This window comes from Zonotrichia leucophrys, chromosome 1 (genome assembly GCF_028769735.1).
Source record: "Zonotrichia leucophrys gambelii isolate GWCS_2022_RI chromosome 1, RI_Zleu_2.0, whole genome shotgun sequence".
Taxonomy (NCBI): Eukaryota; Metazoa; Chordata; class Aves; order Passeriformes; family Passerellidae; genus Zonotrichia; species Zonotrichia leucophrys.
In genome coordinates, this window is record NC_088169.1 from 51,415,464 (window position 1) to 51,443,251 (window position 27,788).

The following is a 27,788-nucleotide window of genomic DNA, read 5'->3' on the forward strand; positions in this document are numbered from 1 at the left end:
AAGCTTAGAAGCTTTGTTTAAAGCTGCTTGCTTCAAAGCAGATTTTTGTGTTTTGCAGCATCCTAAGCATTTATTTTGTATTTGCCTCTGATCCTCATTCTGTCAAAAAAAAACTTCCCCATTCTACTTTGCAGTTTATAGGAAGTGCTAGTTCCAAACATCCACACTCAGCAAGATACACAGCTGGTTTCCACTCCTTGGAGCTTTGGGACACCTAAACCCAAAATCACTTATGCAATAAATAGAAGTTCTTCAGGATGTAGGACCCTTTCTACTCTAAATAAACTAATGCCCAGTGTACACTAGACTACAAGAATGAACAACATGAAAGTCTCAAATGTATCTGCTGAAATTACAGAGACTTGTGCTGACTGACAGGGACAGAAATCCATCTTTGTTTCTCTGTCTCTGGACTATGCCACTGTGCTTTCTTTTATTTGACTCTCACTCTGTGAAATGTAAGATTCTCCCCTGCACCAAGACACAGCTTCAAGACTACTGGGCAGAGACCACTTCTGCCAAGCCTGTGCTTGGGAGTCATGCCTCAGTCATGAGAATTTCCTAATAAAACTTCACTAGGGAATTTTCTCTCAATCCTGGAGCTCTGATGGGCATCAAATATAGCCTTTCACTTAGTAAAAGTGCATTCTTTATTTTGGGCAACTGTAAAAAAGAGAAGAGCAGCTCCTGTCATGCCTTTCTTACAAAAAATGGAGCAGGGTGCAATTGCTGCTCTGCAATAACACAGTGCTGCCTCTGTATACTTAGTTTGCTCACTTACCTAGACTGTTATTTCTTGGTTTAAATAAACAGCATATTTAGTGACTCTTTGTTATTTGAAATGAAATAAATGAAATAAAATGCAAAAAATGCAATGAAATAAATGCAAAAGATGTTAAAATAACTGAACTTTACCAGTATACAGACATTAAGCATGTGACAGCATCCTTAACAAAAAGAAAGGACCTGAAGAAATGAGTGAGCATATAATAAAGGATGTGATATAATTTCACTGTTTCCTCCTCAAAACTTGTTTTTTAGATACATAAATAGGAGAACAGAGTCACCTCAGTAATTTTTAGGAATCTAATGGTAGTTGCTTTTCTCTTTGCCTATACAAATTAGTCAAGATGCATAACATTGTGTTCTCATTTATGTTTTTAGTGCTTAAAAATATAGAAGCATGAAACACATGGCTGGTCTGAGAATACCTACCAGATCAGGTATTTCAGGAGATGTAGGCACAGAGATACCTAATTTGGGAATCCAAAAATGGAAATTACCACCTCACAAAACCACAGCCCTTGAATGAAGCTTCAAAATTGCCCAAAGAAAGATTAAAGATCCATCTTTTCCAAACAGGAAGGCTATGAAATGAGTTCTCTGAAGCCTAGTGAAAAGATACCAGAGGAAAGAGTTTCAAAAATGTTCCTAAGTTCAGGACAACAATCCAAGAGGGAAACACAGCCAAGCTGAAGGGTGCAGACATCGGCACCTCAAGCCAAAGTAAGTTAGAAGAAGCTGAAGAGTTCTGTTGTTTCTGGGACAGCCTCAATTCACTGCACAAAGTTATCTTTCGCATCTGTGCGCACTAGCATATAAAATGGTAGAAGCTGTGGATCTTAGAAGTATGAGAAACATGCTGAACTGAGGTGGACCATACATCTGGACGAACAGAAGAACAAGCATGAATAAATTTCCCATTGCCTAATCAACATCTAAGCATGAATAAATTTCCCATTGCCTAATCAACATCTTTGCTCAAACAAATAAATACTTTGTTTAAAAAAACCATCACTTTGAAGTGACAGATTGAAAAGGATCCCGGCAATGCAATATGTTTTTGTCTATGGTACATATTTTAATCCAACAGAAAGAACCCAAAGTACATTTATTAAAATCTCATTAAATCTTTAGTCATATTTTCTATATATACTTTTCTCTATTTGATTTCTCATGGTATCCCAAACCATTAACTTTATTTGCTTTAATATTTTCATTTCTTGGTTTACTTCATTCTTTGCAAAAAAAATGCCATACTAACAAAGCTGAATTTTGTACTAAATAAAAAATAAAACAAGGAGTAGTACAGAGACTTTTTCCCCAATAATGTATACTGATTAATGAGGAATAACTTGAAATTGTAACTGTGAGAGGTTTTGATATGAGAAATATAAAACAGATCTGAATGAAGAAAAGGCCAGCAAGTTTCTTGATATTTAACATTAAGAAATGAAAGCATCAACTTTTAATATTTCTCTACACTAAGTTCCAAGTTTGTAGCATACATTTGGAATTGCCTGACTTGACAATTTTTTTCGACTATTCATAATAATTTTTTCAAGATACTGTACAGTTTTGATAATGATTCCACAATTTACTTCCTTAAACCAAATATTAGCTTTTCCAGAGATTCTACTACTTTACTATGATAGTACTTATGTTTCTGGAAAATAGCTGTAATTAATTGCTATTGCAGCAGATAAAACAGACTGGAACAGATCTGATATTGGAAGCTACAGAAATTTTTCATTACATTATCATTACTGCACTACAAACATTACAAACATTGTTTTTCAGTGCTCAAGAAAATTAAAGAGATTGGAGTCAACAGTTACAGAAAGACTCTGAGTCTGTTGTCTGATTTGTTTTTTCCTCTTAGATAAACATACAAAAATTTGTGTCTTTAAACTCTCCCTTCCCACTAGCCAGAGAGGTTATATTTAATCAAATATACAGTTAAATCAATATAAATGCTTTCTGGTATTTCTTGTGATTCCACATGGAATGATTATCACTTGCTAGCCTAAATAGAATTCATTATTTGTGGAGGTATATGCTCCTGTTCCTCTGATTAAATAGAGAATTCATTAACATACTTTATATGTATATATGTACTTAACAAAAGATAATTACTGTATGATTTTTAATTCCAATAATGCAAAGAGGGAAAAAGTCAATGTCAAATGATTGACAGAACAGCAGTTACATAAATGACAAGAGCAGCAACTAAATGTTCCTCTCCTTTTAAGAAATAAAATCTAAAGGTCATTGCAACTACCAACTACAAGAAGAAGAAAAAATGTTTGGAATGCCATATACCTCCTTAAAACAGTCAGAAATAAACATACAAATATTTAAATTCTTAATTCTGTAAATGTAACTTTTATGAAATCAATAATATAAAAACTAAAATTGTTTTACACAGTGATAAAAAATGGATGATCAGCAAGGAAAAAATAAGAAAAAGGAAGCATTATCACAGCAGCTTCCTGGAAAAGGATAGGGAGAGAAATGAGAATGTAGGGATAAATCTGTTGAGGTAGGGCTTTGTCTGGGAGCTGGTAACTGCTGTGCCACCAGAGACACTGCTTACTCCCCCTCCATTTTCCCCACTGAGAGCTGAGCAGAATAGGTCAGAAGGTTAGAGTACAAACTGCCATAATTTAGCAAAGGATTGGTATGTCCTTTATATCACACATAACAGGTTTGATTTCCTGATAAGCAGAGTTCAAGGTACAGGCATACCTTGTTATCTTTCAAGGACATGTTCCTAAAAGTGCTACAGTTAGCAATGAGGGACAGCAAACTACCTTTTCCCCTAATAATTAATGTAATGATTGGTCTTGGTGCTTGCAATCACTTATGAGAGGTCAGCATATTGCTGCATAATATTCCATTTATTCTTCAGTGAAATTATGCCTTAAAAACAACATCTCAATAATACAAATACAAACCAATTATTAAATAACTGAGGTTGGATGGGATTTCAGGGGATATCTAATCCAACATCCTGTTCAGAGCCAGGTCATCTATGAAATCAGACCAGGTTTTTCAAAGCTTTAGCTTCTCAGGTCTTGAAAACTCAAGGATGGAGACTGCTCACAGTAGTGCTGTTAGTGAAAAAGATTTTCTTTAGACCAAGTCAGAATCTTCTGTTTTATCTGACACTCTCTCATCTCTCTTCCATGCCCTGCTGTGAAGGGCCTGACTCCATCTTCCCAGTGACCTGCCCAGAGGCTCTGGGGATGCTGCTGTCAGGAGCCTCAGAGATCAGGCTGAACACCCCCAGCCCCTCTCCTGGGCCAAGTGCTCCAGCCCTGACCATTCTGGTGACTCTCCTCTGCATTCACTCCAGCTTATCACTATGTTGTCTCTATTGGATATCCTGAAACAGGACTTTCTTGATATCCTGACTATTGTCCTGATAACACAGCCCAGGATTTTGTAAGAGTATACTGTTGGCTAATACTGAGCTTGCTGTTTACAAAAAACATTTGTTCCCTGCAAAGACAAGAAGAACAATCCCATACAAGATAATCTGCATTTCCTTATTAGCAAATGAATGCTACATAAAAACTATTAATATATTAAAATCCACATAACAAAGACTGCTATAAATGTATTTCCAGCAGTTGTTTTAAACGAAGTATGATACTAGAAAAAACATGGCTTTCCATCTGTTTTTCAGAACTTAAAGGAGCTTTCATTAAGCTGCCTGCAGGCCATCAGGCATGCTTCAGTGCAACTGGGCAGCTCAGGGGAGCTTTTGTTGGAAGAGCAAAGGATGGAAAGACACGGTAACGGCAATAGCAGAGCTGGGCATCAAAGGATACTAAAATGACTGACAGTCAAGCAGTGGGTAGGGGAGCACAACTGGATCTGTCTTCTTTCAAATCTAAGATATGCAAAATGTCCTTTCCCAAGCAGTCACAGCAATTGGAACCACATTACCAGTAACAGGCAAACAAAGAAGACAGTGTGAAGACCTCTCTTCATAAGCATGACTTTAAAACAAAAAAAGTTCATCAACTGCATTTCAGCTCTAGAGACAACTATCAAATAATAAAGTGTTACTGGCTGGTTTATTACAAGTCCTAAAGTGTAGATATTTCTGTGTGTCATTATCCAGAAATGAAACATATATTGGTTCTAATTTCTTGAACTGTACAAGTCTTTCAAATCAAACAGTCTTTGTAGGAACAGTAAACAAACAGACAATGGTATCAATAGCACAAGAGAATATGGAAGACATTTTTACAGCCCAAAACAAAAGGAACAATCTACAGTCACTGTAAACATGCTTATAAGAGCTTGGAGTGGTAAATGAATCCTGAACAGATACATCATCAAACTGCTTATGACACTAATGAAACAATCTAATTTCTCTTCATCTGCAAACATGAAAAAGGTCAAGTGAATCTAAGCTTTCTATAAAGCAGGCTATCCTAATAAATTCTTCAGTTATCAAATTATCCTATATTACCTGCTGAGGCATGTGACAAATGAAAATACTTTAAAAATGCAGTAACTATTGTAAAAAATAATCAGTAAACTCCAAGCTGTCTCCATTCTTGAGCATATTTGCTTTCACAACATACTTTTCTGTATTTTATCTGTCATCTGACAAGTTTAAAAAAATTTTTATAGAGAGACCCAACTTTGCCTTTACAACTTAAGTTATTAATTTGAGAAGAGCAGTAGTGAAAAGCAGTTGAAAATAAAGAAAACAAAATCTAGGATTGAAAAGAAGAAGAGGAAGTCAGGATTCATGAACTACTGGGATACTACAGGCTTTGCAATACAAGTTTCATGCATATATTCTAAGAGTCTTAGATGTGATAGAACCACTTTTATCCAAAGGCACAAAAGCAAAAAGCACTGAAATTAATTTATTTTAGTGTATATCATTCTCATTCATAATCAAATTTTCTGTTTCTCTGCTTCCTCTGATTATGCCCAGTTCTCTTCGTTCTTCCACATACCTTTGTCCTATTTTTTCTATTTTCCTCCCATTTGCTCTGTTCTCTCTCACCATTTCAACAATTCCTTCTTTAGCTGAACTATCACAATCCCTGCAATAATAACCACAGCTAAGAAGTATAATTTTCCTTTTTCTTGTAGAAGACTTGAAAACAAATGTTTGTTCTTTTGGGTCTTTTCCTCTAATGGGACTTGTGGACAAAGACACTCCTGATTTCCAAGTATTCCCTATCCCAGCTGAGTAGCATATCAAAGTCAGCATCTTTTTATTGTGGAAGAAAGAGAAAACTCCTCCTACTCTGTGTGTCCAATGCTTTTAACATTTCATCCCTGTCATTATCCATTCTTTCTAGGAGCCCTAGAATGTGGCTCATCTATCATCCAACTAAGGAAGCAACTGCAGATGCAATTCTTGTACTCAATGAAGAGCAAATGGTTAGTTTCTTCTGACATCTCATATTGTTAACATTAATTCCTTTGATAAACGAACCCATACACTACGATAAAATATGGCTTTAACCCTTTGTATTCTTAGGGTTTACAAGACTTCCACTGAATGGGGACCTAAATACTATAGAAAAAGATAATTTCCTTTTAAAATTGGAAGAATGAACTGTTGAACTTCAGTCTGGCCACGCTATTTACCAGTTCTGTATTAATATTTAGGTCATGACTGAAAAAAGTCTAGTTACCACTGCACTTCAGTTAACCTTATTTTGTGCGATCTGCAATACTTTTGCTTTGTTTATTACAAGAAGGTTTCAGTAGGTGAAGGTGTTTAATATTTTTCCGAAGTAATTCAAACTGTATTTCACTCTGAGCTTCATTCTTAGCATTCCATTCTTCTGCTGTTAAAGTCTGAACCAGGCTAGAACCAGACTTTAGGCTTAATCTGAAACTCCTTAAATCAAAATGGAGTCATCTGTCCGAAAACAAGAAAATCTGCACACTGTCAGCTGTTCCTGGAGATGCAGAGTTTGCATGTACATGACACTAAGGCGCGCTTGTCTTAGCAATACTAATGGGATACACAGTCTAATACTTTCACAACTGCTATATAAGTGGGATGGAGTTTGGCCCATATTTTCACTTCCTTTCAATCTCAGAATTCCTGGTAATCATAAACAGACATTCAAAGGCAAGCAATAAACAGTGTACACTGCAAATGTGCCTATAGAAATCATACTTTAAAGAACAGCTACAGGTAAATTGCTTCAGGACATCCAGACTGTTAGTTACTCCATATGTATTCCCCACAAAAACACCACGAGTATGGGTTAGGAATCTTCAATAAAACCTGCAGAATTACCATCCTGAAAGCAACATAAAGCATAAGGGTTTCAGAAGTTAAAGCATGTGATATGCAGTGCAAATCTCAGGGGTGAATTTGTGCTGGGGACCATCATAGTGACACAGGCTCTACCACATTATTGTTGCAGTCTGAAAATCCAATACATTATGATTACAAGTATTAGAGCTTTTTCATCCAGTAAAAAGCTCTTGAGGCATTGAGGCTCCCTAGGACCACTCTGGCACATGCTAAAAAGTATTTAAACGTTTGATGTCTATTAATATCAAATGAAAGCATGTGCAGAACTTCCCTGCAGAAGGGTACATGGAAAAAAATTCTTGTTGTTGCCTGATAGAGTTAAAGGGCCAAACACTTCAAAGTGCAATATGTAACGTAGCAGTAGCCACATTACCTCAAAAATGTCAGGGACCTAAGCATAAAATTAGTCAAAATCTGATCGACTCTGACACATTGAAAAACACTTCCTCATATCAGATATCCAGTGACTACGCTGAGTAGGAAAACTGATAATTCAGCAGTAGTCCTGAGAGGGAGAACACTACTAAGAACATTATTAGCTATGTTTCCATTTGCTGAATCTCCATTGTTACAGGATGTTGGGGATTTACTGTACAGATGATTCCGGTTGGCAAAAGAAACATAGGAAAAACATTCTGCAGCTTTCCCAGCTAGAAAGTTAAAAAACCTTCTCAAATTCATCTCTGATTTGCTAGAATTTCAAGAGAATGAATTACACTTACTTCCTGTTGATGTATAATCTTGTGTTATCTCCAAGTTCTTTGAAAACAGGGCTTAAATAATGACTTTTCACTTCAGTTATTTTTCAGCTGGGAACAAACCATCCTACTGATGGTAGGTACTGATTTACTCAACACTCCTATCACATGATGAATTTGATCAGTTATTGCCAAGTGAGGAGATCTTATTTTGCCTATTTTTAGCAAATGATATGAGAATAGTGTCACTCCATCATTATTCATAAAATGATTTTGAACTTACAGGCAGAGGACAGAATACATTTTCTACTTCTTAAGTTCCAGGGATATGGAAGTGTAAACTGTCCACCAGAGTGAAGCTCAAGCCTTACATCAGCAGATTACTGGAATTAAGTCCTTAGATGAGGTAAAAGGTCTCTGTCATGGGAATGAAGTTTTTAGGAAGTTAAGATCAAAACCACTTTTACTCAAAATAGGACCTCCACCCAAGCTTCCTGTTTTTGTCAAGGAGTTCACAGACTCTTTCAGATGAGAGTCTTTCTGGAATTTTTAATACTAGCTTTTCTTGTCGATGTTTTGGACCTTGCATGAAATGTTCTCCTCTTTAAAGCAGAGTAAACAAAAAACATTACAGTCAAATTTGAGAATTACTATCAGTGAGAAATTGGAAGTGACACCTTGGAGAAGTGAAGATAAAGCAGAAATCACAGTATAGTCCTTGACCTTGTGCTCTATTCTCTGCTTCACGCTGAAAAAGATTAAGTATGATAATGTAGGACTGTGGATTGTAGGTGACATGCATGAATATTGATAAAGATGGGAAATTGTCATTAAACTTGAGTGTATGAATGTTCACATGAGGAGACAAATACCTAAGGGATACCAAAAAGATGTTATTTCTAGTGCTAAGATTTGAAATGCAATTGGCCACAGCAGGTTTTCTAACAGATGTCTGGGCTTTCAACAATGAAGGGCATTTTCCAAGGCTGCACTCAATACATAATGTAAGGAGAACAGTAAATTAGTCTTCACTTAGCTTTGTGATCAAGTGAATAAAGGTGTATGTGCAGACTAGTATAAAGCTAGATCAGATTAATGCAAAAATACAATAAGCTGGATACATAGTCTTAGGTACAGCCAAAAGTAACCAGAGAGATTAGCTTATTTGACCAACACAATGTAAATTACTTTTTTGAATTCTTGTTTGAATTCAAATATATTGGTAAGAGTAAAGAGTATCTGCTTTGAGAGACAGTGTTTTAGATACATCTCAAATTTTAACCAGGGATTATTCTGGCCTGTGGCTTCAATTGTTTAAACAAAATTTTTTGAACTTTCAAGGGATATTCTCCCTTTCAGAATAATAAAAAAGTATCAAGTTAATTCAACTCTGCCTGTAACACCAACGCTGGGAAGACTCAGAATATTTAGCATTTTATCTCATTTTAAAATTGCTTCTAGAATAGAATAGAAGAAAATGTTCTTTATGAATCTCTGTTCCCTAGCCACAGAATGTTACACAACTCAACAGAACTTGCCTGTTTATATAAAATATAATCTCTTTCTGAAAGCAAAGGAAGTATTGGTTATTTGCCACTTACCATGACACACATCATTATAAATTAATGAAGGAATAAAACTTTTTACAACTGCAGCTATCCTTCCCACCTACTATAGCCTTTTTTTTTTGGTCAGTGACAGGAAGAACCTTTTCTGGATTTCCTTGCTGAACTGTAAAGAATTACTTTTAAGCTTGTGAAGTTAATGTATTTGACAGAATTTAGAAGTTACTACTTCTATGCCACCTTAGGGGTTTTAAAAAATTCAGAACAATTATATTTCTTATTTAGGCAAAGTCACATGAATTTTTAGCATTGTAGGAAGCAAAGCTATCACCACACAAGTGCAATAGCATGTATCAGGACTTTTAGTCCATTAAGTGCCACATTGCTGTATCTGTGTCATTACCATTCTCTGTTTCTGGAATTGTGGCATCATTATACAGAATGCTATATTGTCCTGGGTTGAAAGGGAAGTGAGTTTTTTGGGATGCTGTGGTCAAACCAATAGGTGGACACCAGGGAGAGATTTTCATGGGGGCACTGGCATTGCACCTGCATAACATATATAATTTGGTACTTCTGTTTTATTGATACTTTTCCATTACTTTCCACATTTCCATTTACTCTATTATCTTATATTCTTTCTAAACATGACAATCAATCTCTCATGTGAATTATTCTCTGTAGCACATGGAATGAATTTAAAGACTCTGACTGATCATGTGAACATTAAAATAGGACAAATATGTTGCTTTGGCACAGTGAAGTCAGATACAGGCCACAAAAGTTTGGATTACGCACAGACAACTCCCTTCTTCACCATTCCTCGGTATGCTATCATTTACAACACTCTACAGCATAAAACACAAACAATAAAAAAAAATCCTGCAAACAGATTTACTCAAAATGAGAAACACAATAATTAGGCACATGTGAAATTATTAAAGGCAGAGAACAAAACTATTTTGTTCATTCAGATATTGCAGATTTACTGAATAAGAACATAATCCTTGACAGTTTGTACAACCAACATCTACACTGCAAGTACCTTTAACTCCAGTTTAGTTTAAGGCACCTTAAATTGATTTTTTTTAAAACTCTGGCTTAAGATAACTACTGTGCGAGTGTTTTCCTAAAACACTACATTTCTCAGCTGTAACAGCATCTGTCATTCTTGGCTTGGAAGCAAGCTCTTGTATGAATGTGAGCAATCTTTTTTTGCTTCTTTAGAAATGCAGGGTATGTTCAACAACTGTACTATGGATCTATAGGAATCTAAAGCATGTGTTTAAAGTAATTCAATGCATCTCTCAGATCATGATCAAATACAGCATGCAGTACAATTAATAAAATAAACAGCAGACTGAAGTACTTGTACTGTTACAAAGACCATAAAATTTGTGGATAGGAAAGTAATTAAAATATATACTAGAAGGAGAATTATAACTTGCATATTCACTTATTTTTTTGTATTTAAGAAAGTATAGTCTATTGCTACTGCAAATACTTTGGTCAGATTTTATACTTTAAATTGCAATAACAAAAGCAACAATAGTTCTTTGGTATTATTCTCCTATGAATTTCCATTTCTCCAGCTCTAGTGGCATTTACAGTTCTTATTTTGCATTTCTCACTGACTTCAAATTGGTTTATGCAGCAAAAAAAAAAAGAAATGCACAGCTTGGGACTGTTCAAAAGAATACTAAACAACACTAAACAAAATAAAGTTAAAAAAAGAAAAAAAGGAAGAAGACAGACCATTTGACCATGAAGGGTCTCAAGAAAAGAAAAGAAATCTCAAGAAAAGAAAAATATGTTTCTTTCACTCTCTGTGTTCGAGAGTTTTACTATGGAGTTTCAAAAGCAAAATTTTCTATGTGTGCCAAATATACTGTGTTTAAAAGTATCTTTTTTTCAAATATTGTTATTTCTGTAAGTATTATTAGTTCTCAAGATATTATCATTATTAGCATGCAATTTCTGAAATTGCAATTTGAACAAAAATTGAAAAAGAAGAGGTCTTGAGCACAATTCATTTGGTAGAAAATTACATTTTTCTGAAGACCTAGAAAACTATTTATAACTATCAATGCTGTACTGGCAAAACTATTTTTTTCATTGGAAACAATAACATTTCAGTAATATTTTTATTTCCTTATTTTAGGAGATTCTCCTTCATTATATTCCCTCCACAAACTGATACACAAAATTATTTTTAATTTTGGAAAATACATTTCTATTTTTCTAACAGAACCAGTTTAGAATTTTTTTTCTGTTTTTAAATGGTTCATTTCCTATTTTAGCATTAAAATGGGAGTAACAGAAAATTGCTACTTTCTAACCATCTTTAAGATCACTGAATTGATATCAAATATGCACACATGCCAGATCAACAAAGAATCTCTTTTCAGTGATCACACAGTTACATATATAAAGTTATCTGACTGTCATTTTGTAGGAATGTACTTGTACATGAGTAAATGCTCTGAGAGTTTGCATTATGAATCATGCATTACACTTTGTACTGCTGGCATCTTGGCATCAATTTGAATATACAAGGATTTATTTTGCAGGCTGGTAACTGGAGTAGGAAGGCCAATACAAGTAAGTATAAAAGCTGCTTGAATTGCAAACATTAGAGAACGATAACAAGTACTAATATGATGAGAGAATTTCAGTATTTAAGTGATGCTTAAGCATGTCTATTTACTTCACACAGGAGATACAACACATAAATAAAATCTTAAGGGACAGCAGGCAAGTGAAAGCTAAGGACATTACTTGAACTGCAACATAATTTCTACTATTCTCTTCCTTAAATCCAGAGTGGAGTAAAAAAGGCATTCTTACAGATCAAATATTTTCTGTTTAAGAGGACAAAAAAAGATAGTCCATATGACTAGTAATTAGAAGAACAAATGTGCCTAAAATCTATGTATTTCTAAAAGACAAAAAAGAGAATATCACTTAACATTTCCATAATATTTTAATCTGGTATCTGCTAAATAAAGTGTACAGAAAAGTTAAAACAAGAAAAGAAAAGTAAAAAAATTACAGAGAAATCAGTGTAATTTTTTATATGATTTTTCATAACTAATACAGGAAAAAAAATTGCTGTGACAGATTTGTATGGTTAAACTGTTAAATTATAAGAACAAAGAAACAACTTGCAGTTATTTTCACCCCACAACTCAGCAATGCAAGTTCAAATGGATTAGCATCATACACCAGAGCTAAAATTACAACTTTTGAAACCTACTTCCTTTCCTTTTTCAGCACTTCCATTTTTTTATACTATTGACACAACATGGAACAGCTAGAGATCTGAAATGTAGATTAAAAACATATTTGAGGAATGATAATAATTCAGACATTTGCAGCTTCTTTGTAAGTGTACTCAGCACAGGTTCATTTAGGTGAGTTGTATCTCATGTTAAGTATTTGCAGCAAAAATGACTGCACATCTTCTAGTGATGTGCTTGCTTCTCTGAAATGACAGTGTGTGTTTCTCACAGAAAAATAATAATGTAGCATAATCACAAAACTAGAAACAATGTATATATAGATGGAAGACCTAGAGCAGGGCTAGGAAACTTAATTGTTCACCCAAACTCCTACAAGACAGAGCAGACTGAGGAGAAGGATCTAGATTTGTTACTTGCGACTAGGATAACTAAGCTGCTAACATGACCCAGCTCTGCAAAAGCCACAAAGTTCCAGGAATCACTCAGGTGCATCTAGTGGAAATTATGGTATCATACGAGATAGAGCAGGAAATTATCTGACACATTATTCAGAATTCCAGTTATCTGTGTTAAAGTGAGGTCAGGATTAAGAGAAATGGTACTCAGATGTCCAAGAGAACAAGGAATCTATCCCATGAGAAATCAAATAAGCTACAATCTAGAAAAACAAAGTCTGACTAAGATTTTAAGAGGAGAAAACAATAGATAAATTTGACTAATGCTATCATCGGAACACTGTGATACAAACCAGGAGAAAATAATCTTGAAACGGAAATTAAAACCCCATCTGAACATAACAACTAGAATGTCCTCCACTAGGAATAGTACAGTTCAGAGTTTAATTTCTGAAAAGATGGTTACATGAAATGACAAAATCATCAATGATCCAAAAGGTTTATTCTAAAAATGATGTTTATAAACCTTATAGGTAGCTACTGTATTGCCAATATCCACATTTGTAGAGTTTTCAGGTTTTTTTATTTAATAATGGAAAAAGAAGTACAAGAAAGAAAATGAAATAGCCAGAAGATTCTGAAAGTTATATTTTAATTTTATTTATATAATATTTTGAGAATTTGTTTGCTTGACCTTCACCAAAAAAAATTCCCCAAATTTGTTCATTTTCCCTCTTGCGGCATTTTGCTAAACTCATGCATCATGTAAATCAAGACATGTTGCCAATAGTTCTGGACAAACTGACACAACTTCCAGGTAACACCAAAACCTGTTTAAATAATTAGGGAGACTGAGAGGGAAAGGACAAGGGTCTTAAACTTTCTGGGGGAGTGCTTGAACCATGTTACAAAAGGGGCAAAGCTTAGCCATTACCTCTTCTTCTAACAGTGCTCTGGAGTGAACTCAATGGTGTTGAATGAGTTAGCCATGCTCTAATAAAAACAGGTCCTTCAGGGACTTGAACAGAGTTCAGGCACCTCCTACCCATATCAAAATAAGCACTTGGCTTTCCAAACCAGGAGACTTCCGAGCATGCACAAGGACCTCTACCTAAACGTGCTCCAACTTGGAATGATTTTAAGTGCCTCTGAGGTTAGGTGGTGCTTGAGAACAGGAGGTACTGGTAAGACTTCACTGGAATCTAGTCAGGGAAAATCTACCCCCAGATATCACTATGACAACCTGTTGGAAAGTCATTAATGTATGCAAAACCTGTACTTATCAACCAACATTTTGAGTAAAGTTTGGTGGATTGGCCCAGCTGGATCCCAGGTGCCCACTAAAGCCACTCTATCTCTCTGCATCTGGACAGGGCAGAAGAAATATAACGAAAGACACATGGGTCAAGATAAGGACACGCAGAGATGAGTCCCCAGTTACCATCATGGGCAAAACAGACTCGACTTGGGGAAAAATTAATTTATTACCAATTAAATCAGAAAAGGGTAATGAGAAACAAAACCAAATCCTAAAATGAACCACATTCCCCTATCCCTCCATTCTTCTTGAATTTAACTTTACTCCCAATTTTCTCTACACCCTTCTTTCCTGTAGCGCAGAAATACAGGAAATGGAGGCTGCGGTCAGTTCATCCCACATTTCTGCCAATCCTTCCTCCTCAGGGGAGGACTCTTCACACTCTTCCTCTCTTCCAGCATGGGGGTCCCTCCTACGGGAGACAGCCCTCCACAAACTTCTCAAGTGTGGTGCCTTCCTTCAGCATGACTGCTCCAGCATGGGTCCCTGTGAGGCCACAAGTCCTGACAGCAAACCTGCTCCACCATGGGATTCCCCCAGGGTCACAGCTTCCTTAGGGCAATCGCCACCCTTCCCATGGGCAACAAGTGGATCTCTGCCCCACCACAGATCTTTTCTGTCCTTTCTACCCTTTTCTCTAAAAAAAAAAAAAAAACAAAAAAAACAAATGCAAGTTTCCTCTTCATTTGGGTTTGGCAACTCTTTTTGAGTTACTGCAAGGTAGCTAAGACTGAAAATTTTGAAGGAATATGGTATCTTCCTACCTTCTGTAACTTCATTAATCAGGTCCAATCTTTTGTATAATCACATATCTAGACCTACATTGATTTAATTTCTGCCAATCAAAATACTTCCAATCATGGAAGAGAGCAGAGTTCATGAAAAAAGGCCCTAAAAAGCAGCATATAAGGCATATACCACTTCATAATGAAAACATTCAATTTTTTGACCAGCCTTTAAGAAATGCTTAAAGGCTTCCCAATTCTGCATTGGAGGAGGACTGAGTAAGACTGATGGTAAAACATAAAAGCTCCAAAACCCATGAATTTCTGCAAAGAGTCTATGCTGAAGTCCTTGTACTCAGAAAAGCCATGCAGGACTTGAGCTGTGTGGCTTCTGCTGTTTATGATGTGGTTACCTACACCTGGGCCTGTTGTGCAGGCTCCCTTTATAAGCCAATGGAAAGAAAAAGGTACCTTACAGACATGATTCCATCCCAGCACAGGCATTTAAAACTAGACAAGACTGATGACAGCCACAGTAAACACTGTACTAAAATCCATGCTACATTTTACTTTCTTTGCTCAGAAACTAATTTTGAACTCATCCAAACAGTATATTACATTTTAAAAATGCTTCCAAAAAGTCACAACAATCCGAAACAGTGGTATGAACAAAACTGAGATCTCTGAATATAATGTTCAGAGATTTTCAGTGTTAGAATGGCAAAGAGATGTTCACCTTGTACTGAACAAAATTCATATTGAAGGCACCATGAATTAGATTCACAGTTTCTATCTCTACAAATAGCTGTGCAAAGGTAACTGGGTGAGCAGAAACAAAGAAGTGGAGTCTGCCATGAATCCCAACACACTGACTTCCACTTACCCAATCCCTTCAGGCAACTGTTTTGTCTTTGCCTTGGACTACTCTTCCAAAGAGAAAGACTGGGAAGCTGCACCATTTATTTTACACTCAGATGAATCACACTCAATGAAGCTTTCATGGCTACTATTTTTTTTGTTTTAGGTCTTCTTTTATTTACACTATTCCCTTCCCCACCTCTCATCTTTACTCTTAACCTATCATCAATCCTCTGCAAGGTTCCCAATGTAGATATAATGTAGGGAGAAAAATTCTTTTGTCTGACAAAACAATTAAGATTTTCAATCCCCTAAACAAGCTTCTTCTCATCCTTTTTCTGTTCTTCTTCTCCTTTTCCAGATTTTGTCCTTGATGAAAATTTAACATATTTAGGACCAGTCTGGGTGGTGGGGTGGTGGGGCAGGGGGGGTTGCAGATGGAGAAGGGTTTTGAAACGGGTTTCTTTTATATTTTATATCACATAACTAAGAAAAAATGGATTCCAAGAAATCTTTTCAGGAAGAACTTACTGATCCAAGTTTTACATGCCTTCTGCATCTCTTTCTGAATCTAATAAAAAGCTACAGAAATTTTCAAGGGTGATAATTACAGTAAGATCTTACTGATAACATGGTGTTGCATCATGGACAATATACAGATGTTAAAGTTGGAACAGAATAATCAGGGGGTTGCAAAGTTTTCTGTATCATAACTGACAATACAGATGTAGCCAACAATTGGACAATATTTAGGGTGGTATTCAAATCCAGACTGCAGAAATCTGCGTGTATCTCAGCACAGGTCTCACACGTGAACAAAGTATCTGAGGTCTCCTTATATTAAATGTTCCAGATGCAAGGAAACCAGGACAGCAAAGTTAAAATATGAAATATTCTTTAAAAAATAGGCATGACTTTCTCAGATGTGGAACACTGGCCATTTTGCATTGGGGATTTTGTTTGTTTGGGGTGGTTGAATCTAAACAGGGTTGGTCTCCTCCATTTTTCTCCGACTCGCACTCCACTCCCGTAACTCCTCAGTCCCTTTTAATCATACAAACTATCTAGTCTTGAGTTTTTTTCCAACAGTTAAGCTGTCAAGCTAGCATCAGGAAATACATTTAAGTAGGGCATGGCACATATAATCTTAAACATATTAAAAATCACATTAAAGCAAAGGTGGCACTACATTCATTCTGAAAAAGTTATAAAATTGAAAAATTTTAAAATAAAATAGTATGAAAATTTGCAAAATTTAGTTAACATACTGAAGAAAGGTATTACTTGCCTGGCTAAAATATCCAATTAACAACACATTATGTGTAAAATTTAAGGCTTTTCCACAAAAGTATTCTCCCTATTTTACAGGATGGTTAAACCAAAACCTGCTAAATGTGAGGAAAAAATCCCCAATCATGAACAAGCCAAACCAGAATACCTCTGCAAATGACTTCAGGTTTATCACAAAAGACACTTTTGCATTCTGAAAGGTCTATTCACAGTCTTCATTTTAGCAAAATACTCTTTGGAAGCAGTTTCTAAAACTAGATGTAACATTCATTTATATGTATCTGCCAAGTTTTTAAATGTTTTAGAAGCTAAACTAAAACATCTTGAAAATGACTCATTGTGGTACCAGAATACATACTGTAGGAAATAAGAACTCATTTACAAGTGGGAGAAATACACTCACACTTCATCTGTGGGAATTCACTAGACTTCCCTTCCAGTAAACATTATATTTTAAAATAATCACGGAAAATATGTTCTTTTAACTGAAGTTTATGAAAAGATTTAGACAGCTGGCATAACAAAAGAGGCTTACAAAGATAAATGTAAAACTGTCTTCAAAAACAATTAGTAATTCTGCCAAAAGATATCAATTTAGCAAAAAAAAAAAAAGATTCCGTTTTTTTCTTACTCTAATGGTTAAACTAAAACTGCTTAATACAGTTGTACAGTCTAAATAGATAATCATTTGAGACAAAGGAAGATTTGATTATTTTACAAGGTAAGAAAATGCAGGGTGGGGGGACAGCCCTGGCAAGGAAACAAATTACCATAAGGTAGCTCTTCTAACTTAGAACATGTCAACTACTTTTGTAGATGAGCACATTTTAGTAATACAACTATCTTCAGCAAATGCACTACTTTAAAAAGTTTCTTTACTTTTAAAAGAAGAAGGCATCTGGCACAGAGAAAATAAACCTGAAAAGTACTCCATTTATCTACGCATATAGAATACTTTGAAAACAGAAAAAAAGAACTCTCACACAGAAAATTAGACCCAGATTTCATAACTTATGACTGGGAACAGCGTGATAAAGGACAAACTTAATATGAAAAAATCCAGCCTCACTAGCTTCTATAAAGTAACGGTTTGTAAAAACAAAAATGTTCTAGAGGAACATGCAATGGACAATAAAAACACAGTATTTCCTCACCTGGCTTTAGGTAAAAAAAATTTCAAAATTAGTTATTAATAAAGCCCCCATTCCACCCAATACTGGGCATTTCACAGGGTCACAGGATAATCATTAATCACACTTTGGCTGCCCTTTACTGTTCAGAGAAACCCTCTATCATGAGTGTACTCACAGACTCAGGAGTCAGTTAATTACCTGAAGTGAGCAGCTTATAAAGACAAGGGAAGGACTGTGGTTTCTAATTATTTTCATCTACTTACAGTACCATTTTGCACAAATAAAACCTTTTCTCCTCCCCATAGTGTTTTGAGTGGGACAAATTCTTTCACTCTCTATAACCCACAACCAGCTCTAGTGACCTCAGCAATGTATCCAAGGTAAAATGGGAAGATTTAGCTTTTAGAAGCATTCTGAAACTTATGATCTTGATTATATTTCTGGAATGGAAACACTAAAGATCTTAGAAAAATCAGAACAAACATTAAGCTAAATTTCAGAAGGGATGAATCAGCGCAGTTCCATATCAGTTTATCCATGGCAGCACTTTCCACGAAACAATTAAAATATCTCTGAAAACAATTCCAGATGACAAGTTCCACATCAAAGCTTACACTAGATTATACACATACACATGCAGTAGTATTTATATTAAAATGTTAGCCAAGAGCTGCAGCATTTTGACAACATATCCAAAATTTTACAAGAGATGTACAAATAGGCTTGTAAGTACAAGTATGTACACTTTACATGTCTATTATGAAATCCAACATTTCATATAAAGACTAAGCGCCTGACAGGTATAAGCGTTTTATGTAGTGCCCAAGTTTCATCTCAAAGGAACCTATTTCTAGTGACAGCTATTCCTACAACTATACTGCCACTTGATGGAAAAATCTGACTTCCTCTTAAGAGAAAATGTCTCAATTTTGTTAATTTCATGGGTATGAAGTTGCATAAACTATGGCAATTTTTTTGCTGCTGGAGTACGTCAAAGGGACACACACACAGAGTGTGTACCTTCTCCACACTGGATGAGTCAGCAGGGTGGTCTGTGCAGCTACCTCTTGATGTGGCAACATTTGTTTCTTTGCTAATACAAAAACCTAGTATTAACCAGGGCTCACAAGAAAGGCTTGGCAGTATAGACACATGAACAGGATCTGTATGGATTTTGCCCAGTGGTAAGAATTAAAAGAGCTTTACTGTGAGTTGCAAAGCCCCTTGATTTAGTGTTTCATATGCACTCCTCCATTCCATCTTCGCTGGGTTTATTCAGTGCTCAGGTTCTGTACAAGTGCACTTACTGCCTCTGACCACACTCCTCCCACAGAATTACAAATCCTCTCCCTAATCATCAGCAGCCACCCTATGGAGAAGACCAGCACATCTGCTTTCACACTGTGCTCTCCTTGGAGGCACATCCAGAACAAATGCTTCTCCCATCTCCTACTGAAGAGCCTATTGATCTTGCTAAGGTTCCAAGTTAATTTTTTTTTTTTTAATCTAAACCAGGTTCCCCTCACTGATACCACAAACAGCTCAAAGCAGTACCACCCTCTTGGTACCCGATGATTCAAATGTCATGTCACAGCAAAGCGTCACTATGGAAAAATGATGTTTGGTAAAAATGTTCTGATTTCTGATCTTTCACACCGCCACCCTACAGTTACCCAGATCAAGTTATTCCTCAAGAAGCTCTTGAACTCTGGCTTACTGTGCCTGGAACACTAATTGCACATGCATTTTGCTGGTCTCACAGAATACACTCACAGTCACCCATACAGTCATATAAGTAGACACAACTGTGCCTTTAGATCATTCAGCCAGAAACATAAATAGCTGAAAAAATTATCTAAGTAGCTTTGCACTGAGTAAACTGAAGGACATTTGTGGCCTTCCCACTGTCCAGTATGGGATGCAATACTTCAACACTGAACATATACAATTTCAAAAAAAATTTACTGGTGTCCCCGAATGTAAACAACTCTGAGTCAACTGTGACAAAGTCTGGGATACATTCTTGAGGCAATCTTATCTGGAAACCAGAATATACAAAAGGGAAATCAGCTCTCCAATCCCAGACTTTCCATTCTTTCCTCATCAAGGCACTGGTCACCAGACATGCCAATCTCATGAAGAGAGAAAGCAACAAAACAGCTGCCAAGGACTTGCATGGTTGTTCCATCAGCTGTGAACAGTGGACGCACCAGCTGTGAGCATTACACATATATATCATACATCACTCTCTTTTGGGAAGTCCTTGATGTGATTAATTAGGCATATTCAATGCTGGATGAACTAATGTCCAAGGCAAACAGCTCCTTGTGGTTTATGGCAGGAAAGTACCTTGGCTCACTGATGTACACTATTCTGGGTGCCTGTGAATGAAAATACTATGATGGTCCTTCATTTACTCACAGTTTTTAATTTGTTCGTTTACAAATTATTTACCTATGCTCTATTCCAGAAGCACATACCATCATTTTTCCTATTTGTAAGAATTACTCACATGAAATGTGTGTCACCACCATGGAAATGAGAACCAGCCTAATGCTTTCTTCAGTTATATCTAGCATTTCCTCAACAATTCCAATGTGATTCTGCAGAAGACAAACTCTAGCCAACACTTAGCTCAAAGCTCTCACTCATCAATGCTAAATCTTCCTGTCCAACATTTCAGATTTTATGACGAGGTTTTAACATCACAAAGCTATAACTTCCTTCTCACACCACACAAGCACCTATTGGACACCGTTCTTCCAAAGTTTGCTATATGGAAATAAGTATAGCATAACATCCTTTTCCACAAGGTAATCAGAATCCTTTTCCAGGAAGAACCACAGACTGAGAAAGTAACTATAGAAGAAAATTACTATTAAAATGCTGTTGGTTTTATTAAATACAATATTACACAAATAGCCATAATTTGAAGATCAAAATTTTTGTACAGTCACACAGAAAATACAGTATTTCTTCTTTGAAGAATTTAGCCTTTGAATTGGCATTATAACACACTGTTTTGGTAAACATATACAATTAACATTCCCTGGCTGTATTTATGGTCATGGTGTTATTTGTGACCTGCTTTTCTTCTGTATTCTAAGAAACATATATTTGGGGGTTTCCTATAAACAGGTCCTTTTCTCATGTGCCATTGAAGTGTTAATGCTTTGGGCTACTTAGTGCTGGTGGGGACTTCACACATGCATTTAGTCCTTCAAGCCCAGATGGTTAGAAACACTCCAGAAACACGTTATTTGCATAGATAACCTGATATATATAACAATCTTTGAAAAAATTCAAAATAACCCAGATTAACAATTTCTTCAGGTAAAAGCTTTCACTTTTATCTTTTGTCATTACATGCAGTGTAATGTCCCCTTTCCGAAGGGACCCAAAGCACCTGCATTAAAAAGGCTGGGAAGTTCCCCTGTGTTTAATAGTTCCTGCTCTACATAGAGTGGCTGTAGTGTATCACACAAAAGGCATATGTAGCCTGATAAAGCTGGCTCCAACTGCAGCCAAAAGTGTGTTTTGAGAAAAGCAAGAAAAACTTCTGCATATTCTGTATTTCTCCCTATGCCTCTGCCACTAGTGTTCAACTGCTTCTCACTCGAGCATTTCCTGAATGGTGATGTGCTTTCTACCTGTAAAGGGATTCTCAAATTTATCTTGAGCTTTTCCAGTCTCATTTTGAACCCATGTAAAATTTACTACCTGAAACATGATTGGGTAAGGAGTTACAAAGAAGCCCTCCTTGTTCTTCCTGGCAGCGTTCACCATTAATGAGAAGCTGGGCGCAGTGAGTCACAAAAATGGGTGTGTACCTGAGGAATACTAACAACCATAGAAAAATCATGGACTGCAGTGGATCTTTCAACCCAGTAATTGAAGAAATATATATAAACAGCAGCAGCATCCTTATGATGCAGAATCCCTCTTTGAAGGAATTTGCAAGTGCTTTTGAATTTGTTCTCAAAGGACATGTTAGATTTCAACCTTTCCAGGCTAGCAAAAATACCCTAAGGACTTGAGAGAGTGAGTAAATAAATAGTTTCTTAGGTACTCAGAAAAGCCATTGCAACATCTTAAAAATTTGCCTCTACTAATCATAATAATTTTAAGATTAAAACATTTTGGCTAGCAGGAAATAAAAAGTAAAATTAGACCAACAAGGCTTATAGAAAATCTTTATGATATCACGATATGTTGGTACTACAACTTTTCCAAAGCATCCCTCAGAGGCTGAAAATATTTTGTGAGAACTGTTTCTTATGAGCTGGGGCAAGAGCAACTGAAATAAAAGATTTTTAGAGCTATAAATACAATCATTAAACATTCCTTGCACAGTAAGAGAACAAACTTCAAAGCCTGTGTTCCAGATGTCATGAAGCTCAGAAAGGTCAGACATCAGACTAATTTAGCATTCCTATGAGTCTTGATGCAGATAATTCTTCAACATCAAGACAGTTACAGTTATGAAGTGACTGGTTACAGGGCTCAAAACATTCATTCTGCAAGAACACTATCTTAGCTAAGAATGTAAAATTTTAAGATCCTGATTAGGAATCTAAGAACAAAAAACAATTAGGCATGCTTTAGCAAGTGTGCAGTTTTCCCAACCCTATTATTCATCTATTTATTCAAATGAGTTAAGTAGGTTTGCTCCTGTTTATTAAAATGCATCCTATTTGAACTTTACATCCATTAAGATGCAAAGTTCAAATAAAAATATCCTCAGAAGAAAAGGAAGAGAGTAGGAGCCTCACTAGCCATTTCAGTAGAAATACAGGATACATAGACTTTTTCTGTTATGGATTTCAGTGCTGCTTCTACAGCTTGGAAATAAGTTAGACTTAGTCACCTGGGAAATTGACTTTTTCTTTGCTTCTCCATCATGTTATTGCTCTTGGTTCTTTCACAGACTTCTCTGCATTGATTCAGAATTTCTGAGAGGGTGTCTTTCAGCAATTTTCATAACATTCATGAATTTTCCCTGTTTTGATGTACCTCCTATTTAACTTTCTCATCAGGAGAACAAGCTGAAGGTTGTTTTATGGGAAATGTGGAATAGCTACTTTGGCTAGGGCTGAACTCCAAACAAGGTCTAATAATGCCATTGAAGGGCTTGGCTTTATTCTGAGAGAAATTCTAAGTGTTAAAAATTATGCATACACATCATATGATAGAAGTCATAAATGAATACAGCAGCAGCAAATTATTATTACCAAAAAAGCATTTTGGAAATCATAAACAAAATTAATTGAAACTGTAAATTTAAAGTGGTAGTGATTTTCAAGACCTACATAGCTCTTTAATTCAAGGGATTGCAAAACACCTCATATAGAAACCCAGCAGCCATATGTAGGAAGTTCTGACAGCAGTTTTTATCACAGAGTGATGGCAGCTTTGCCCAAGAACTATTTTGGCCAGCAGTCTTCAGTATGGATTTTTTAAAATTCATTATTGAAATCTTCATTTGATATAAATATTCTTGAAGAGATAACACGCCCCTATTTAAATATTAGCAGTAACTCCAGCACATATAGACATTGAGTTTGTAATTTTAATATTAGAATCCTGTCACTGCAGTCAGCAACATCCAGATTATAAAACATATGTTATCAGGTGGGGAAAGTAATTAGTTTTAATGTTTCTATTAACAATGAAAGTATTATGTAATAAATGAAAGGATGAGATTCCTGCATGCTCCACAGAGATTCTAAATGTATTCTAATATTTATTTATTCAGGAAATTTATCCAATTATCTTCTCACCTAAGATAGTCCTCTAGGCTTGTGTGCAATTAATAAGCAGATATAGGGATCTTAATTTCAGCTTATTTAAAAACCCATTTGATGAACAGAATTGATCCCCTCTCTCCATCACCTAAAAAGTTCAAGACAGATGACTAGCATCATATAGCATCTGATAAATTCTAAAATATACCACAATTATGAAGAACAAAAAAATTAGGGATAAAAGAGATTCAAATGAAAAAGACTATGGAGAGACTAAAATAAGTCTCTAAGTTGCACAGTCAGCTTGCAGCTGACTGGAAAGAAAAACAATAAATCTGCAAACACAAACATGCAGACAACTTTTTGCATACTTTTCTGAATCAATGAGGCAGAGACAAATGCTGTCAAGAAATGCCAATAATCTTTATTCTATTTTGTTCCTCATTTGAGAAAAGCATTTCCAAACAGAAACAACAGAAATACTCCTAAATGTATTTTTACCTGTAGCAGATCATCCATTATAAATTCAGTAATTTTACAAACTGAGCTATGTACATCAACCCAGAAATGCTTAAATAATAAAAATACTACAAAATACTTTAAAATCTTTATAGAACAAACCTAAGGCTCTAAACGATTTCTGTAGTCATCACCCTGACTTAACACAACTACAGAAATATGGTTTAAAATTCATCATCTGCGTATCTGTGCATATGCAAATAAGTAAGAAAAAAAGAACACAATTTTTTGTTAGATTAAAGATATCCTATTAAAGATATCCTATTTTTAAAGGATTAAAGATTAAAGATATCCTATTACCTAATGGAAAGCGGCAGGAAGTTAAACTAGCTTTTACAAAACCAAGGGTTTTTATGAATAGTATCCACTGCAAAGCTGAAGAAACAGCACTGCCATAACACAATTTCCTCGAATACTCATATTCTGTTTACTGCATACCTATTTTGTTCACTATTCTACACCTCTCACTTTATCATTACAAAAATAGGAAAAGTACAGTTAGATGATGTGAGCAGCATTTTTTTTCCTCGCTAAAAAAAAAAATGTTTTGTATGAACTTCACTTGTGTTCCCAATAATTCTAGAATTTTTAAACCAGTTTCCACTGATGTAGCTGAGTCCTGGAAAAAGATATTATACTCCTTTTAGAAGAAATTTAAGGAATTTGACTTTAAAGGAAGTCAATAATCAAAGGCACGAGATGGTACTTGTAGGTGAAGTGCTCAAGTGTGAGTTCACACCATATTAGACCTCTGAGTCCACTTTAAGAAAAGAAACCATGTAAGTTTTATGTTGCTCCTTAGAGGAGACTAGGCACCTTATCAGGAAAAAGCCCAACAGCAAACCACAGTGCACTTCTACTTTTTTGGTGTTGATTTTTTTTGCTGTTGGTGTTTTGGTGGGTTGGATGTTTTTTCTTTTGGCAAGGAGAAGTAGCAGATTAGAGTCAGTAGTTTGAAACTAATGCTCCAGGAGTGTTCAAAAGAAGGAAAAGCTGGAACATATTTAGCACCTGCACTTAACCATGTAGATGACAGAGCTGTTACAAAATTGATCTGCTTATTCTACCCCTAGACAATTTCAACTGAGGTAATACAGGTTTGAAATTAGAAAAAAAGTCTTAAGTCACATTACCAACAACAACTGAAAATGTTTCCCTTTGGTCATATTTTTTTCAGAACATGCGTGACATCAACAAGACTTAAATGCAAAAATATCAAATAATTTAAGGTTGTTGTCATTGTCATAGGCAAATGAAACATGGATTCTCAGAGAGAAATTACAGATGTGTAATGGCATAGAGAGCAACAAAACTTACATACTGACATCACAGTGGTCTACTTAAAGGTTGAAACAGCAGATCCTTTCTCAATATAATTCTTTCATGAATATTATCACTTTGGTATTTTCTTGGCATTTGTAAATAGCTGTTCACAGAAAACTATCACAAACATGAGTGAAAAAAAATGAAAATAACTGCACTTGACTAGAAAATTGGGTATTAGTTACACTTCTGATCACAAGATTTGCCAGGGGCTTTATTTAACCACCATTCAGGCCAGTCAACATTCCACATACTTCTGAAGCTTTCAAACATGTTTGTTTATACAGATTAGGATACCAGTGGTAACTACGATGAGTCACCTTGTCTTTACTAAAGTAGAACAAGCTGTTATAATCACTTAAATACAGAACTGGACAACACAGGTATTCCTTTTTTGTCTTAGGGGTTTCTGGTGATATCATAAAATTTTTTTGTTCCACAGAACTGTCACATGTGAGTCCACAGTAAATTCAGAATGTGGGGGTCTTTCAAGTTAAGGTATTTCTACCATCTCAACATGCCAGTTAGTTACTTTGCAGTTCGCTTAGGTAGATGATTTGGAATGTGGAGAAAGTCACGGTCTTGACACCTGTTATGCGGTTAGAAGTGAGGTACTTTTAAAGAGAGACATCAACATTTCAAAAAAGGCTAGTATGGGTTTTCCATGTTCCCAAGCAGAAAATAATCTTCTGAGGAGCAATCTACTCCTTAGAACTCCAAAACCCAGCATGAATCAACTTATTAATGTATTTAACACGAGGAAATGAGTTTTACTGAACTGGAGGCTTATCACTAGAAAAAGCTATAAGAGCAAAGAAGCATAAGTGTATCAAGTAAGATTCCTGTTTCTAATTGCAGTGGGACATACCTCCTCAAAATGAAGCAACATAAATTTAAAAAGCAACAAAAATAAAGTATGAAAAAGGACACATTAGATGCATGGGAATACAGCTGGACAGAAAAGCATTTTCTCCACAGTTCTTAAGTTTAAAAATAAAAATAGAAGAATTGCAAAGTTAGGATTTTTATTAAGTAAAAGTGCAAACTCAAATTATGATATGCCAGCCATCGCCTCAGAGGTTGCAGACTGAATTCCTTCTGAGAACCCAACAACCCCTCCAATGTGCTTTAACCCTTAAAAGGCATTTGGCACCCTTGGGCCTATTCAGCTGAACTCGAATTAATCAGAAGTCAAGTCCCTTAAACTCACCATGGATACCAAATCCTCTGACCCATCTCATTTGCTCTGGACCTACCCCTTTTGTTTGTCATCATCACTTAGAAATCACATTTTTTCAATCCTTTGGCAATGCTATTTCTTCAATAGTACCACCAGTGCAATTTAGGAGTTATACATAAAAATTAAAAGGTTTAATAAATTTGTTCCTATGCTTAAGTTAACAACATTTTCACTGTAATTAAAAATTATTCAGAGCAAAGAAGGCTCATCTAGTACTTCCTTTGAGTAGATGACTAGGTAGCACAGTCACTTAATGAACTGATCACTTCATTATAAAAAAAAAATGTATTAAACAATGAATTAAATCCAAAACTAAAGACACATGACAAACTTAACCTGAACAACTTTGATTACTGTCCATAGTTTTACATTAGCTCATAGTTTAACCACAGCGTACATTCTAAATTTACAAAAAGTAAGGAAAAGGAGTTACAGAACATAAAGCGCTTGTAAACAGGCAAAAAAATCAACTATAGTTTCTTTCTCTATGGAATGGAACTGTACATTGGTATAGACAATATATTCTACATACGGAGTATGAGAGACTGAGAAGAGACTAGTAAGAAGAGAAACATGTAGCAAGCATAATTGTTTATGACCACTGCCCTCTATCCAAACTTCAGAAAAACTATTAATTGAAGTCAT

At 35.6% G+C, this 27,788-nt stretch overlaps 1 protein-coding gene across 2 annotated transcripts in view; it reads right to left on the bottom strand.

Moving 5' to 3' along the window:
• The window catches only part of PIBF1 (progesterone immunomodulatory binding factor 1), a 104,994-nt gene that overhangs the window by 47,918 nt on the left and 29,288 nt on the right, over nucleotides 1-27,788 (bottom strand). The gene's annotated exons all lie outside the window — the stretch shown is intronic.